General features: G+C 45.6%; 1 protein-coding gene and 1 non-coding gene across 2 annotated transcripts in view; both read left to right on the top strand.

Moving 5' to 3' along the window:
* LOC119372500 (uncharacterized) overlaps positions 1-14,142 on the top strand; it is a 58,664-nt gene that overhangs the window by 25,401 nt on the left and 19,121 nt on the right. The window lies entirely within an intron of this gene.
* Trnan-guu (transfer RNA asparagine (anticodon GUU)) lies at positions 12,369-12,442 on the top strand. The gene has a single exon. It is a non-coding gene; the product is annotated as a tRNA-Asn (tRNA).

Here is a 14,142-nt window from a genome sequence, read left to right as displayed (position 1 = left end):
AATTGAGCAACGACGGTGGTCATCCTCCCGTGCACTTTATTGGGCCTCACGCCTTAGGCATTTAGAACCAGTGCAGCCCTCTGAAGTAGATGTCGGCAGTTTTCACAGAAAGATGCCACAGAAACATGTTTTTTACCTTTTGCCACATGCCACACATCGAAGTGGTGTGGGATGGCTCCTTGGTGCAGCCTCATATATTTTTTTATGCCTGGATGGCGGTCAGTGGTCAGGCTGCCAATGCTGATGTTATGTTCTAGCAGGAATGCTAGGCCTCTGATGAGGCCTTCTTTTTCCATCTGGCTGCTTGATGTAATTTCATCATTCTGAAAAAAAAATATTAAACTTTATCGTCCCGGTATGCTATTGTGCTTATCAAAAGGAAGCTGTACATGTGGCAAATCTTCTATAGTAATGAGCAATGAAGAGGAGGTGCAAGGTACTATAGTATGTGTATCTGCTGTTTTGTAACTTGAACGCCACATGTAAATAAATTCACTGTTTAGGTATTATGGTGTTGATGACTCTTCAAGGTGCTGGGGTGAACGAAAGTGGAGAACTCACAACATCAAAATGGCTTATACACATGGCTCAGCTTGCTGAAAGCACATTATGGTGTTTGTGGTGTCATGCTTACTGTGCATTAGAGGTACATGTAAAGGTGTATGCATAAATAGCTAGTATAACTAAAAGGTGTTCAGGTGGATATGGTTGTATGGATGTGATGTGGACATAATGGACATATGGAAATGGACATATAGATTTGCACTGCAAACCGGTTCTTTTTTGTGTTGTATTGAAGCGACGCTTCCTCTGCTTAGCGTGAGTTATTTCCCAAGGGTGAAGTGCTCTGCAGAGCTCTGTGCAGCTTCCAACAATTTATCAGCATTCATATGAAAGCTGTGCTACTTCCTATGTATTAACTCTCAGACCTCGGAGACAAGCTGCAGTACAGAATTTGCCTTTTGTGCAAAAATAGTAGTTCAAGCACTCTTGTGTCTTATGCTTGAAAGGCTTGAGCTGAAAATCCTTTACATAACAGCAATTCATAAACTGAGATCTAACACTCTTTTCATTTACCTCTTTCACTTGCACCTGCTCTGTGTGCAGAATTTTCTTGATGTCCGGGCACAGGAATGTGTAAGTCAGGAATTTTGCACTGTGGCCGGGTGAATCACATCGGCCATCACCGCAAAGCTGTAGGCTGCCTTCACCAAGTGATGTCATCAGCCTTCTTTGATGTTCGTCCCAGACCTGTAAGAGAGGGAAGCTGCAAACTAAGCATAGACTAAGAATAGACTTGGCAGATGTCCATTTTTTGATGTAATGAACAACAGTATTCAGTGCTGTATGCAAATGGTACCGCAATGGTTGTTTACACATAGCTTGGTACGTAAAAGCTAAACATGGGCTGCTGAATGCCTTAGGAGGTAGACTTTTTTTTTCTTAATGCTACTGTTGCATTACACCTCGCTAAAGAATATCAAATGATATACTTTATATGCAACTGCCTTCTATTTTGAATCAGATGTGTCACCTTCTATTCTGCATTACCCTCAGTGTAAACTTTTTGACTCTTACACACTAAGAAAAACACCACTGTATGTCGTGTTCACTGGCTTACTCTGCGATTTACTTGACTTCACTAAAAGAAGATTTGTGGAATGTCTTATGCTGTATATTTTATGAGGGGGCTTTGACAAGGAAGAATATTTACTGATGCAGATGAGCGTTATTGGAAGTAACAGGTGAAAAATAGACAAGAAGAAAATCTACTTGGGGACTATAGAAACATTATTTGTTACACAATCGATTGGCAAAGGTTTACTTCTTTTTTTTAAACACATCTTATGGTGACCCCTGTTTCGATGCCACTGAAAGAAGCAGTAAACACTCACCATGTTGACAGCAGGGAGCAAGTATGCCTTCTGATAGTTGAAGAAGGATTGCTCACTGATCACTTGGAGGCCCATGAGACGCATCATTCGTAGGCTGGAGGCAACACTCGATCCAGAAAACAGCAATGCTGTGGCCAAGTCAATGTTCCCCTTTGGCTTGTCACCAACGAGTGGTTGACTTGACCATGTGTATGTGTGTGTGTTAGGGCACTCGACTCTTGCTGTTATGCGAGTTCCAGAGTGCCGAAGCTTGACAGTGCAGGCAGTGGAGAGGCATGTGCGGCACAGGTTCAAGAGCACCATCAGGCATGTATGAAAGACGATGTAATATCTCGAAGACCGAGCATCTCCCATATCCACACCATATCTGTAAAAGAATATACAAAATGTGAATTCTCATTAATGCATGAAATTACATAAAAAGGCTGTGCAGTCATTTATATGTTTTAGTGTGATTGCCATGCTACTATGGACAAAATTGCTTACCATCCAAGCATACACTACTGCCAGACAACCAGCTGCTTATGTTTACTTTTTTTTTAGTGTCATCTGAGTCTTTCAATATGAGTGCAAGGTCTATGTTCAAACTTAGGTCTATGTATGATGTGAATAAAGCAAACTTATGCTGGGAAATTCTGTTTAATCCATTTCATCTATAGACACTAGGGCTAAGGTAATTTAATCAAAGCCTGCTTACTCATCATCCTCATCCAGTGTGGAGTCCAGGGTCCAAGATGACTCGTCTGGTTGGTATGTGGAGCCAGTGGTGTCCACACAGGTCCGGACAGGTGATAAATTAGGTGAGGCGACATAGCTGGTCTCGGGAGAGATTTGCTGTTGTCGCTTCACTGGGGTTGATGTCAGTGGCACACCGTCGATATCAACCTGCACGCCCTCATCCTTTTTTTCCTTTATAGTGAGGTTAACTTGAACTCCTGCATATAGCAAGGTTGGCATAAATGAAGCATCAATCATAACAATACGAAGCGTGAATGCAAAAAACCGATGAGCTCAACATTGTTCATTGTCCGAATGCTATGAACTTGAGACTGCTGTTAGCAGAAATAATGCACATGTGTGTGCTGTGACAATCACTACGCAAAGAAGTTTTCAGGTAGTTGCCGATTACTTCGTGGTTCCTCAAAGTGTTACAGCACGTGTATAATCTTTGGAACAACAATGTTTAGCGCTAGGAACAAGAGGAAAAAGTAGACAGAAGACACACTGTTTTGTTTATTTTGCCCCCCTGGTCCACTTTAATATAAACCACCACCTAGCCCACTTTGCAACTATTATCTACTTGTTCATGCACAACACAACAGTACTGAGATTATGATGGTGTTATTAATGTAATATCCAATTTTTTTTACGCACACTAATGAGGAAGCATGGCCACCTGAACTCGGCTGAAGGGGCAGCCAGTGCAGTTGAACACACTGCCTCAAAGTGCTGCCAGCCATGAGGAAACAATGGGACAAACTGGACCTAGTCGTTACGACATTAACCAAATTGATGGATGGAAGTTTACTGCAGAGACTTGAAATGATGTTAGACAGGAGCCTGCTTATGTGCCTTCATGTTCCTACAATAAACCAATGAGTATTTCACAGATTACTATTATCCTGAAACTGGGTTTGAAAACATAATGCTTCCATTTGGTCATGCTGAAAGAGAATGAACATTTCAAGTTTTGCTTACAAAACTTTTAAGAGACAGACTTTTTTCCATGTCGTCGAGTTTAAACATATAGTCATGTCCAATGCACTATACTCACCAACACTTATGCCTCGCACATGAACTTGCACGCTTTTGTCAATACCAATGCTGCGGCCTGTTGTGCCACTTGGAGGGCACCGGGCAGGATCCTTTTGCCCCTGCAAGCCACTGGTACTGACAGCAGCAGGCAGCACCTATAACAGGCCCAAACTTGTAGGAAAGCACATGTAGCACTTTCAGCTCACAAAAGACAGCTGGCCTTTCAATGCAACTGCTGTAACGAACATTATTTACTTACAGAAGCCTCTGAGTGTATTTCCCTGTGGCAGCCGGCTCCAACATCCTCAGCAGAGCCCCTGTAGGAATCGTCGACCTGAAAAGCAAATATTCTTGCTGCCATGACAGAAATTGAGCCAGTTCTGAGCGAACTGCCACTTTTCTTTTTCTTCTTTTTTGTGCAAAAGCGGTCAAGCTTAGCGTGGTTTGCATTGTACCGTACAGTACCACGATGATGCCGTAAACATGATGCTAGTACCTCTTTGTCGCCTCCAACAGGCGCAGTGTTTTCCTCATCCTGCGACCTCTCGGTCTCCGCAACGCCATCCTGGAAAGCAGAACCAATGCACTATGCCATACACGAAGTTTGAATTGTTTCGCATTAATTGTTAGACGTAAAACACGCGCCAGGACCTTCGTACAGTTGTATAATGCACACAATCTGTGAACGCACTTTATCCCTGCAACAGATAACTGCAGCTCATGAGAATGACCTCAACTTACCCCAGTTTGGGTTTCCACAGGTACACCAGCTGCGTCGCCCTCGATCGCGGACTCGGCAATAGCAGCCTGAAAACCGAACAAGAACGGAAAGTGGCGCGCCTACTCGGTATACGTTTAGGGTAGCAATCATAACTAGGATTCTACACTTACCGAGACACTGGTTTGCTCCTGCGAGGGCACCTGTGGCGGGAATGAAGGAGCCAATAGGGACGGCACAGCTGATCGCGTGAGGAGTCCCTTTTGGGGCACGCCGAGAGCCTTCCCGAGCACAGGATTGTAAACATAATCTGATGGCGAGAAGTGCAGTGAACACACCAACGGTTTCTTTAGCTCCTTCTGTCGTCGAATCATGGGCACAGCGTTGAGCCATCGCGAACGACGGGGCTCATCGCGTGGCACCGCATGGAAAGACACAGACGGGTCGACACTGCCGCTGCCCTTGATCAGACGCCGTGGACCGTTAATACAGCCCTCAACACTACACACATTACGCATTTTGCGGTTTGCTGCAAGTTCTCCGGTCTCGGAGCCTGTAAGGTGTGGTGTCCGGCGGGTATCGTAGCAGGTAGCTGGCTCGCGCCGTCGTCCACAACGGTTGTGCTCAAGTCGATATCTCCAGAGAGAATAACACGTATCCGATGGGAAGCACGGACGGGGTGCCCAATTGGTTCCACAAATGCACCGCACAATGACGACGTACAAGTCCCACACCTTGACGAATTGATTCTGAGGACACCCGGCGACATGGTACGCGTCGAGTCCGGAGGGTCGTTCACTTCGGAGATCTTCCATGACGGCCACTGTCTCGAGCATCTGAAAACGCTTGTTTTGTTCGTGTGAAGACAGGTCCTGGCGCGGTGAGAACCTTTCCAGTGGCTCTGTCTCACGCTCACGACGCCGCGCAGAAGGGGTGTCCGCGACTGCCCCGTCAGGCTTCCGCGAAACGCCACGACGACAGGCCGCACTCGACCAGGTGTACCAAGCACATTCCGGGTAAATTCCGGGGTCGATGCCTCCGTCCAGTGCGGTGGGAAAGGTTTCCGGCCGACAGGTCAGCGCTCACCGGCGTCTGTTATTTCGGGATTTTAAACGAAACCAATGCGGGAGAGTAGCTGGAGCGCGAGGCACGCACGCTCACGCGCGGAGCAAAACCGAAACCATCACGGCCATACGCAGCGCGGCAGCGCCATGCCGTTTTTTTTTCTTCTTTCTTTATTTTGTTTTGCGTTAAATTTGTACTTCCTTGAGTGGCACGGCTTAAATAGGGGCGAAGTACTGTTTACGGACGTTTAAGAGAAATTTCATCGGGCGTTTCTATTAGCAGCATTAAATCACTGTCGACCAATCGCAGCCCGTCTGCATTCGCGGGTTTCTACGTCACGAGCGCCTAGTGCGGGAAAGCCGCAGGGGCGTCAGCACCCGTCCTTCGGTTTTTCGCTATTTTCTCGCTTACGAAAGCTCTGCTCGCCGTAACAATGGTACCGTTGTAATCATAATAAGATAATCTACCATCGAAGCTCAACTTCCGGTTTCTCTTTAGTGTCCCTTTAAAGGGGTACTGACATGAACATTTTGAGTTGTCGTTTTTTTGCGTCAAATGAAAGTTCAAGCCCTCAAGAGCCTAGAAAAGGTGGTGCTAAGCGCGAGTTCGCCCTGAAAAAGTAATTACAGTATCTTTTTAAAAGCTAGTTTCGGTTCCTACTGTACCCTGACGTCACAACACGGTATGAGCTTCTCGTCACGTGCTCGCACAATATACAGTGACGTTTCCACGGCCGCTCCGCAACGTGGCTCCGTTGGTGACGCACAAGCGGCCATTTTGGAAGTTTCGATGACGCACAAGCGGCCATCTTGAAAGTTTTGGTACCTAACGTCATCACAACTAGCCAGACTGCTGCGTGAAGTCGCCAGAATTTGTACTGTAGCCTGACGTCAAGCTAGTGTCGATTTCAGTAGGTGCGCCATGGAAAAATGGACTTTAATATAAAATTAAAATACCTTATCAGTATTTTCTGAGCTTCAAACTTGCTCAGAGCCGTCTCTGCATACAGGAGATATGTATGGCACAGTAAACTCGCCTTCGAAAAAAGGTGTCAGTACCCCTTTAACGTACGGTACTTTCTTGTAAAAAGGGGCTGGCTCACCGTGGAAACAGTTGAACGGACATACTGGGTACGATAAACGTTTGTTTGGCAGTGGTGTACTGTACCTAATTTTCTAGAAATACAATAGGGATCATCAAGAGCGTTTTGTAGCAGATATTGCAGGAAGAAAAGTGATTTTCTGCATGAGTTCTGTTTTGATAAGGAGCGCAGTAAAAGCAGAGGGGAGTGAGAACAGAACGCTCTGTTCACTTTGTTTTTATTGCGCTCTCCATTGAAGTTTAAGTGGACACGAAAGGGAAACGATCAATCAGCTTAGATTGATAAATTGTACTCTGAGAAATCTGATGTCATTAGTTTCACGAACACAGATGCGTTAATGAAGGAGAAAATCAAGGTCAAGGTTGGATTTTTAAATTTCGGGCCAAAATCTCCATGCGTGACAGCACAGATTTCAAGGCGGATGTTTCGTATTTTGGCGACTTTGGCTTGTCGAAATTTCCTGAAGCTTCTTATGTTAAGTCTATGGCCCCCTCGGAAGACAATGTACTTCATTTTTTACCGATTAGGAACTGCGTAGGACCTAGCAGACGCCGTCAAAGTCTATGACGCGTTTGAGGCTGGAATTTCAAGGTGGCGTCACCAGCCGTAATTTCTTTTTGCGCGTTTTCTCGCTTCCCATGCGTCTTCTCGCGGCAGGCTTGGTGGTTTTGGAATTGTGAAAGAGTAGTTTACTAATACGACACAAATAGTTTTTCTCTTTAGTGCCCCATTAAAGCGTGCCATAACGACAAAGCCAACCGTGCAATCTTCTGGATATGTAGCTCCTTCATCATAGTAGCACTCTGCCACATCGAGAGAAATGGAAGAAAAAAGCGAAATTTATTACATTTGTTGTAAATACACTAACCTAGATAAAAATTATACCGAACCGCGCGCACCACGTGCACTTTGCAAATAAGTGTAAGAAGCCGAATGGAAAAAAAGAAACCATTTGTCATAGCATTCTTTTCAAATATCACACCACTGCTATTATATACAGTCTAAGTTTTTGTGGCATAGTTTATAGTTTATTTGTAAGCATGTCATTGTACAAAATATAAAATTATTAAGAGATTCCATTATAAGCACACCATGCGCCGTTGCATCACAGTGTCCTACTGCGCTAAAGTTTCTTGCACTGCTTGAGCTAGATGCAGGGGCGCACATCTCCCTTGTTAAATGTGAAGGTGCCGGCAGACGTACACAGTTCTTAACGTCCACCACTGGAGCAAATTTAGGATGTATTTTTGGACCTCCGCAGGATGAAAATAGCTGTCAAGCTGATCCCTTCATTTCTCTCGTTCCCGAAAATTGTGCCACTATTCGATATAATCTATAAATGCCTCTGATGGCTTCTCCTTGCAGTTTTCAGCAGTGTTTCTTGCACGCACGGCTTGCACAGGGCGCTCTTTTTTCCATATTATAATGCTGTACGTATGCCTTCCTAACGATGTTGCACCGGTAGAAGGTGGTCTACGCTGGTAAGGCTACACTGGTAGGACTGGCAGTAGGTGGACGAAGTGATTGCGATCTATTTTCGGGGTTTATTCCAGTTGGGTAATAAAGGTGCGAATAAGATTCTCGACCAGTGGCGTAGCCAGAGGGTGGCACACCGGGCCCGTGCCCCCCCCCCCCCCCCACCCCCACCCCCCTTCGAAATTTGTTTTGGCCATGACATACACACCACAAAATGACACTTGACCTCGTCTGCCTGCCCAGCCCCCACTTCAGATCAAGGAGGTGCACCCCCCCCCCTCACCGCAAAAAATTTCTGGCTACACCCCTGTTCTCGAAGCTTACTCATTGGATGCATATTATTGGAGGTAAGAAGACATCACCCGGCATAAAATTCGTTATTCTTATTTCAAGCCAGATATTTCATCAAGCTAATATACCTTGCCTTTAAACAATAATATACATGTTTAATGGACTTCTGTTATTCCTGCACATTCCAACGCTGTTGTGAATGTATCATGTATCTCTCGCACTATATAGTGCAGGGGTCTCAAACACACAGCCCTCGATCCTCTCGCTAGCGGCCTGCGGCCCGCACATAATAATATATTGGGTTTTACGTCCCAAAACAACGATATGATTATAAAACGCCGTAGTGGAAGGCTCCGGAAATTTCGACCCCCTGGGGTTCTTTAACGTCCACCTAAATCTAAGTACACGAGCCTCAAACATTTTCGCCTCACCGACAATGCAGCCGCCGCGGCTGGGATTCGATCCCGCGACCTTCGAGTCAGCAGTCGAGCGCCATAACCACTGGACCACCGTGGCGGGGCCCGCACATGACTGTCTTTGTCACATTTTTCTTTATTTTCTCTATTAAGTACGTTTTTGTGCTACACAGGTACGACAGGTCTAAAATATTCTTTTCGCGAGGCATCGCATGCATCTGCCATGCGTTGATACATAACCGTGAAACAAAACTCAGTATTGCAGAATTGGCGTCCAGATTTTAGTCATTTTGGAGATAGGTATCGATATGTTGGTGGAAACTTGCCGCCAGATACCCTTCAGAAATGACTCATATATGAAATATAAAAAGGTCTTTAAAATGGCAGCAACGTAAGCTCACATCTGGTACAACCTATTCCTCCCTCACCCCCCACTCCTACCATCGTCACTGTCCTGGCCCGTGCGGAAGTAAATTTTCGTGAATGCGGCCTGTTCGATGAGGCGAGTTTGAGACCCCTGATATAGCGGAGCAAGACGAACGCTCAGATGTTAACAATCTGGGCACACAAAGCAGGCTGTGCATGTCCATCTCGCGTCACGTGACCTCTGGAAGCCTAGATGGAACCACGGAAAGAAAATGTCGTTATAGGGTTTTTTTACAACGAGATTCCGTGCAGTATTTTCGTTTTAGCGGAGGGCTGGAACTTGCAAGAATGTTTCGCTGCCTTGGAACTCCGTGATTGAACTTGCGATGATAAGTTATAGGTATAAATTTAGTATACTACATTTATTACTGCGATTAGAGAATAATATTTAGGATGTAAGATAATAACGAATGCAAACGAATGTATTTGTATATAACACGTGCAATTTTTCACTTGTATTTCAATTCTGAATAAATAAATAAATAAGTAAATAAATAAATAAATAAATAAATAAATAAATAAATAAATAAATAAATAAATAAATAAAGCACGGAATAGCGAGGTGTTAACTATATGGGCGCCTGGTCTCTTTTCTTTTAGCTCGCCCGTTTCCGATAAATCAAGTAGCCCCATATGCAACAAGCAAAAGAAGATCAGTGCTTGTCACTCATAACACTTCTCCAAATAGCTTGCTCCACATAAAAAAAAAGAAACGTTTTATCGAGATAAAATGTGAAACGTATATGTACGCGCTAAGTATGAGGAACACACTTCAAGGGACACTGAAGAAAAAACGATTCTTCTATTTTCAGTAAATTACTCTTAAAATTCCATAATCAGCATGCTCGCCGCGACAAGTCTTTGTAAGCGGGAAAACGCGCAAAAAGAAAATGCGGGTACCGACGCCACCTTGAAAATCGTGCAACAAACACGGCGTCTACTAGGATCTACGTAGTTTCTAATCGGTAAAAATTAAGTGCATTGACCGCTGAGAGGGTCATAGGCTTAACATACCAAGTTTCATGAAGTTTCGTTGAACCAATGTCCCCCAAATACAACAAATACAGTTTGAAAGCTGTGACGTCACGCGCGGAGATTTCGGCGCCAAATTTAAATATGAAACTTTGCCCTTAATTTTCACCTTATGACGGTGAAACTAATTACATTCGAGTTCTCAGAGTACACTTTACCAGTCTTAACCGATTCATTGTATCGCGTTAGTATCCCTTTAATAAAAGAGCAAAGTGCAAGCCCGGTCCGACCCGAGCCCGCCACCTAAAACCCGGGCCCGGCCCTAAGCCCGGAGCTTCAGACCCGAGCCCGGCCCGGGCCCGCCGTGAAAGCTACTTTACCCGGCCGGGCCCGGGTTTTCGGGTAGGCCCGAGACCGTGCAATGCTCTATAGTGTGTGGAGCGCACTTCGTAGTAGGCAAGCGAAAAGGATATGAGATATGAATTCACTAATTAACGCGGATGCTCTTGTGTTCGTAGGAAAGGCGTCCGCGTTGTTCGACGAGACGAATTACTGCTTCAATCATGCAGGCGCTGCGCGACATGAGCACGCGGAAAACAGCGTCTGGAAAAGCGGCTAGCGGAGGCTGAACACAGGCCGGTGCGTGTTGATGAAGCCGAATGCGGCTCGCTCTCGATGACAGTCTTCATGCAGTGACAAAACCCTCAGCACACACATACGTTACATACATCCCTCATTGTTTACGATCGAAAAACGCGCGGCCGCGTGAGCACCTCGCTGCACTCGCAGAGAGAACGAAGCGCAAACATCAGCATTTGTTCACTTAGAAGCGTTCGTGCATCGCTATTTGATAACTCGGGGCTGGCGAATGGGTCAATTTCATGAACCATTCAACTTACCTCTGCAAGCACGATCAAATTTGCGGTCGCGAAGCTCCTTTGCAGAGAGGCTCTTTACCCAGCCGTTGGTAAAGCATGTGCGATTCCATTGACTTGTACGCCTTTATTTCGCCCAGAGTAACAAGGCTAGTGCTGAAAACCAAACAGTTCACGATGTCGCCGTGCAACACTTCCGGGAAGGCGGAGATGTTGGAAGTTGTGTCCGTTCCGGGTCGAAGCGTGACCGCTCCCTCGCACAACCGCACCTTTTCCTAATAGCGAGAGCACTCTTGCCCTATAACAGTTCTGAATAGTACGCCGCATGTAACGGCTGCCTTGTGCCAACCGGCGGCATGATGCTCAATAAACGGCTCGCGAAAAAGAAAGTGACCGTGGCAATGCGACTCCGTCAGCTCCGTCGTACTGAACACTGCAGTCGTACGGCTGGTACGTACGGTTTTTCTGTGCGGCTGTTCAACAATATGGCCGCCGCCGTAGGACCGCATCAATGGTGACGTCACGTGCAAGCCATGTACATCAACAGCCGACACCTGGAGTAGCAAGCCGGGCGATTAACCAGGCTAACGTCTCCGGGGTAATTATTAAAAAAATTTGGTATCCATAAAAATAAAGGGTCCCACTTTCTTCTCAACCATTACAGGAAAGTTTGTTTCCGTTGTGGGTATGTGCGTTTGCTGCTGATGAGATATTTATGAACGAACTTTTGAGCAGGTGGTCATTGAAATGCTTGTATTTCAATCCATCTATCTATTGCCACGGAGGCTGCAGCGAAGAAACGCACTCCGTCAGATCCCGCGTTCTGCTGACAGCTGGCGCTCATGACTCCGTACGTAGCGAGAACAGGTGGAACTTTCAACGTGACATACGGGCGTCTCAGATGCAGCTTCTCGTACGAAATGAAAAGGACCCTTTCGCAGTTTATGAGCGCAGCCTTTGGACGGCTTCCGGTTTTGTCCATCGACGTAGCCTGCTAACACTAGTGTCAAAGAAAAACCTTGGCGTGTAGCCGGCAGATTTTGAACATTTTTCTCCTCGTGTTTAGCCAGATATTTTAAAGAAATATTCTTCTAAGCTGTATACACGATCATAAGAGGTACCCTTGAGTTTTCATACGCCTTCCTGTTATCTGAAAACGTAACATAAGACACTTTCCTGAATCTACACCTCAAAAACACGCTTTCCGCTTATCGGTACTGATAAAAGAAGAAACAGGAAAACAACACTTGCTGCTACTATCGCAATCTTGAAACCATATACGTCTGTGACACCACTACCGTTCAAGTATTCATTAGTATGCCGTAACTAACGTGAGGTTGATTAGCTCTTCCGTTTTATACGGCGCTGAAACAGCCAGCCTCCGTGGCGCAATCGGCTAGCGCGTTCGGCTGTTAACCGAAAGGTTGGAGGTTCGAGCCCTCCCGGGGGCGGCTGAGATTTTTTTTCCTTGCAAGGCCTTTTTTTCTGTTTTTTTTTTGTCTTTTGCACGTTCAGAAACGTGCCGCTATCTTGTGTTTGCCGACCAATGGCAGCGGTGCGTGAATACGAAACCGGCTTCACGGGCGTCGCGTGGTGTTCGGCTGCTTAAAAGTGAACTGGAATAACTACCACGCAATAGTTATGCGCACGTTCTTAAAAAAAAAGTAGTAAAAGGTCAGTAACTGCAGCATTTACCAACCCCATGTCAGCTTTACTACTTGTCGCTGGCATTTTACAGAAATGTACGAGGCATAAGGCAGTAAACCTTGTCATTACTACTCAGCAATGACGTACCCGAGGATAGAGGGGTTGGGGGTGCGAAGAGGGGCTCCGGAAGTATATCTGATGTGTGGAGGCGACGACGTCTGTGGGCTGATGTCGCATCGTGTCTGTGTATATATATCCGTGACGTCACGCGTGGAGATTTTGGCGCGAAATCTAAATATGAAACTTTGAACTTCATTTGCTCCATTATTAATACTCTATGATGGTGAAATTAACGGCATTATAGTTCTCAAAGTACAATTTATCAATCTAAAACCGATTCGTTGTTTCTCTTTAGTGGCCCTTTAATGAAAACCTGCAAATAATGAAGACAAGGAAGCTATAGGGGGCGTTAATTGTACTATTTTAAGTGTCTTGTAGTCATTCGGATACAGATTGGAAGAAAGTAAAGCGGACGAAAATTCCAATTTGCCGCCGGAGGGGACGGAACCTGCAACCTTCCGAAGGCTGAAGGTTCAGTCCCTGCCGGCGGCAAGTTGTCTTTTTCGTCCGCTTCACTTTCTTCACGTCTGTATCCGATTGACACTTAATATAATACAATTCACACCCCATATAGCTTCCTTGGCTTCATTATATGCTGATCTTCAATATTGCACATCATGTGATACACATTCTGGTATCTAGCATTTTAGTGATACGACCACCGTGGTATCATGACTACAATCATGGTGATGTTTAATGACGTCGTATTTCAAGCAGGGTGGTTACAAGTAGTGACGTAGTCGGCAGGGTGTAACGATAAGCGGAGAAAAGGCAAATTAAAGACGGGAAGGTTAACGAGGGTGCGCCTGGTTTGCTACTCTACTATCATAACGTGCGTGTGAACAGGCGCACGGAAGAAAAAGAAAAAGAACTGAGAAAACGCAAGTGAACAAGATATCCACATTTACCAGTACTTCCTCCGCTTTGTCCTCTTCCGTGCGCTGCTTCGCATGCACGTTATGATGATTAGTCAACAACTCGCCCAAGTGTCGACCTTGCTGAATTTGCCAAACTACACTCGGGAATGCCTTCTTGATAGATACATTGCAGGCTGCTGACCCGAAGGTCGCGGGCCAGCAGCCTCCCGCCCGCGGCGGCCGCATTTTGTATGGATTCAGCAAAATTTTTAAAACTGCGTAAGGATGACTGGATTTATCACCCCTTAACGCTTATGACGACCTGAGCTCGTCATGAGCAAAAGTCACTTTTTTGCTCATGACGACCTATGCTCGTCAAGGCCCGTCATCAATATTTCAAGAGGCTTTTGACGAGCCCAGCTCGTCAAATGGTGTTTTCCTATTTAAAAGATAGGTGGTAGCACGGGTTCCGTGATTGGCGCTTTTATTGAATAACAGTCTGCACACTAAACGGCGAAATGAGCGCC

Source organism: Rhipicephalus sanguineus, chromosome 10, assembly GCF_013339695.2.
Source record: "Rhipicephalus sanguineus isolate Rsan-2018 chromosome 10, BIME_Rsan_1.4, whole genome shotgun sequence".
Lineage (NCBI taxonomy): Eukaryota > Metazoa > Arthropoda > Arachnida > Ixodida > Ixodidae > Rhipicephalus > Rhipicephalus sanguineus.
The sequence above is the reverse complement of the archived record's forward strand: the minus strand, read 5'-3'. Positions and strand labels throughout refer to the sequence as shown.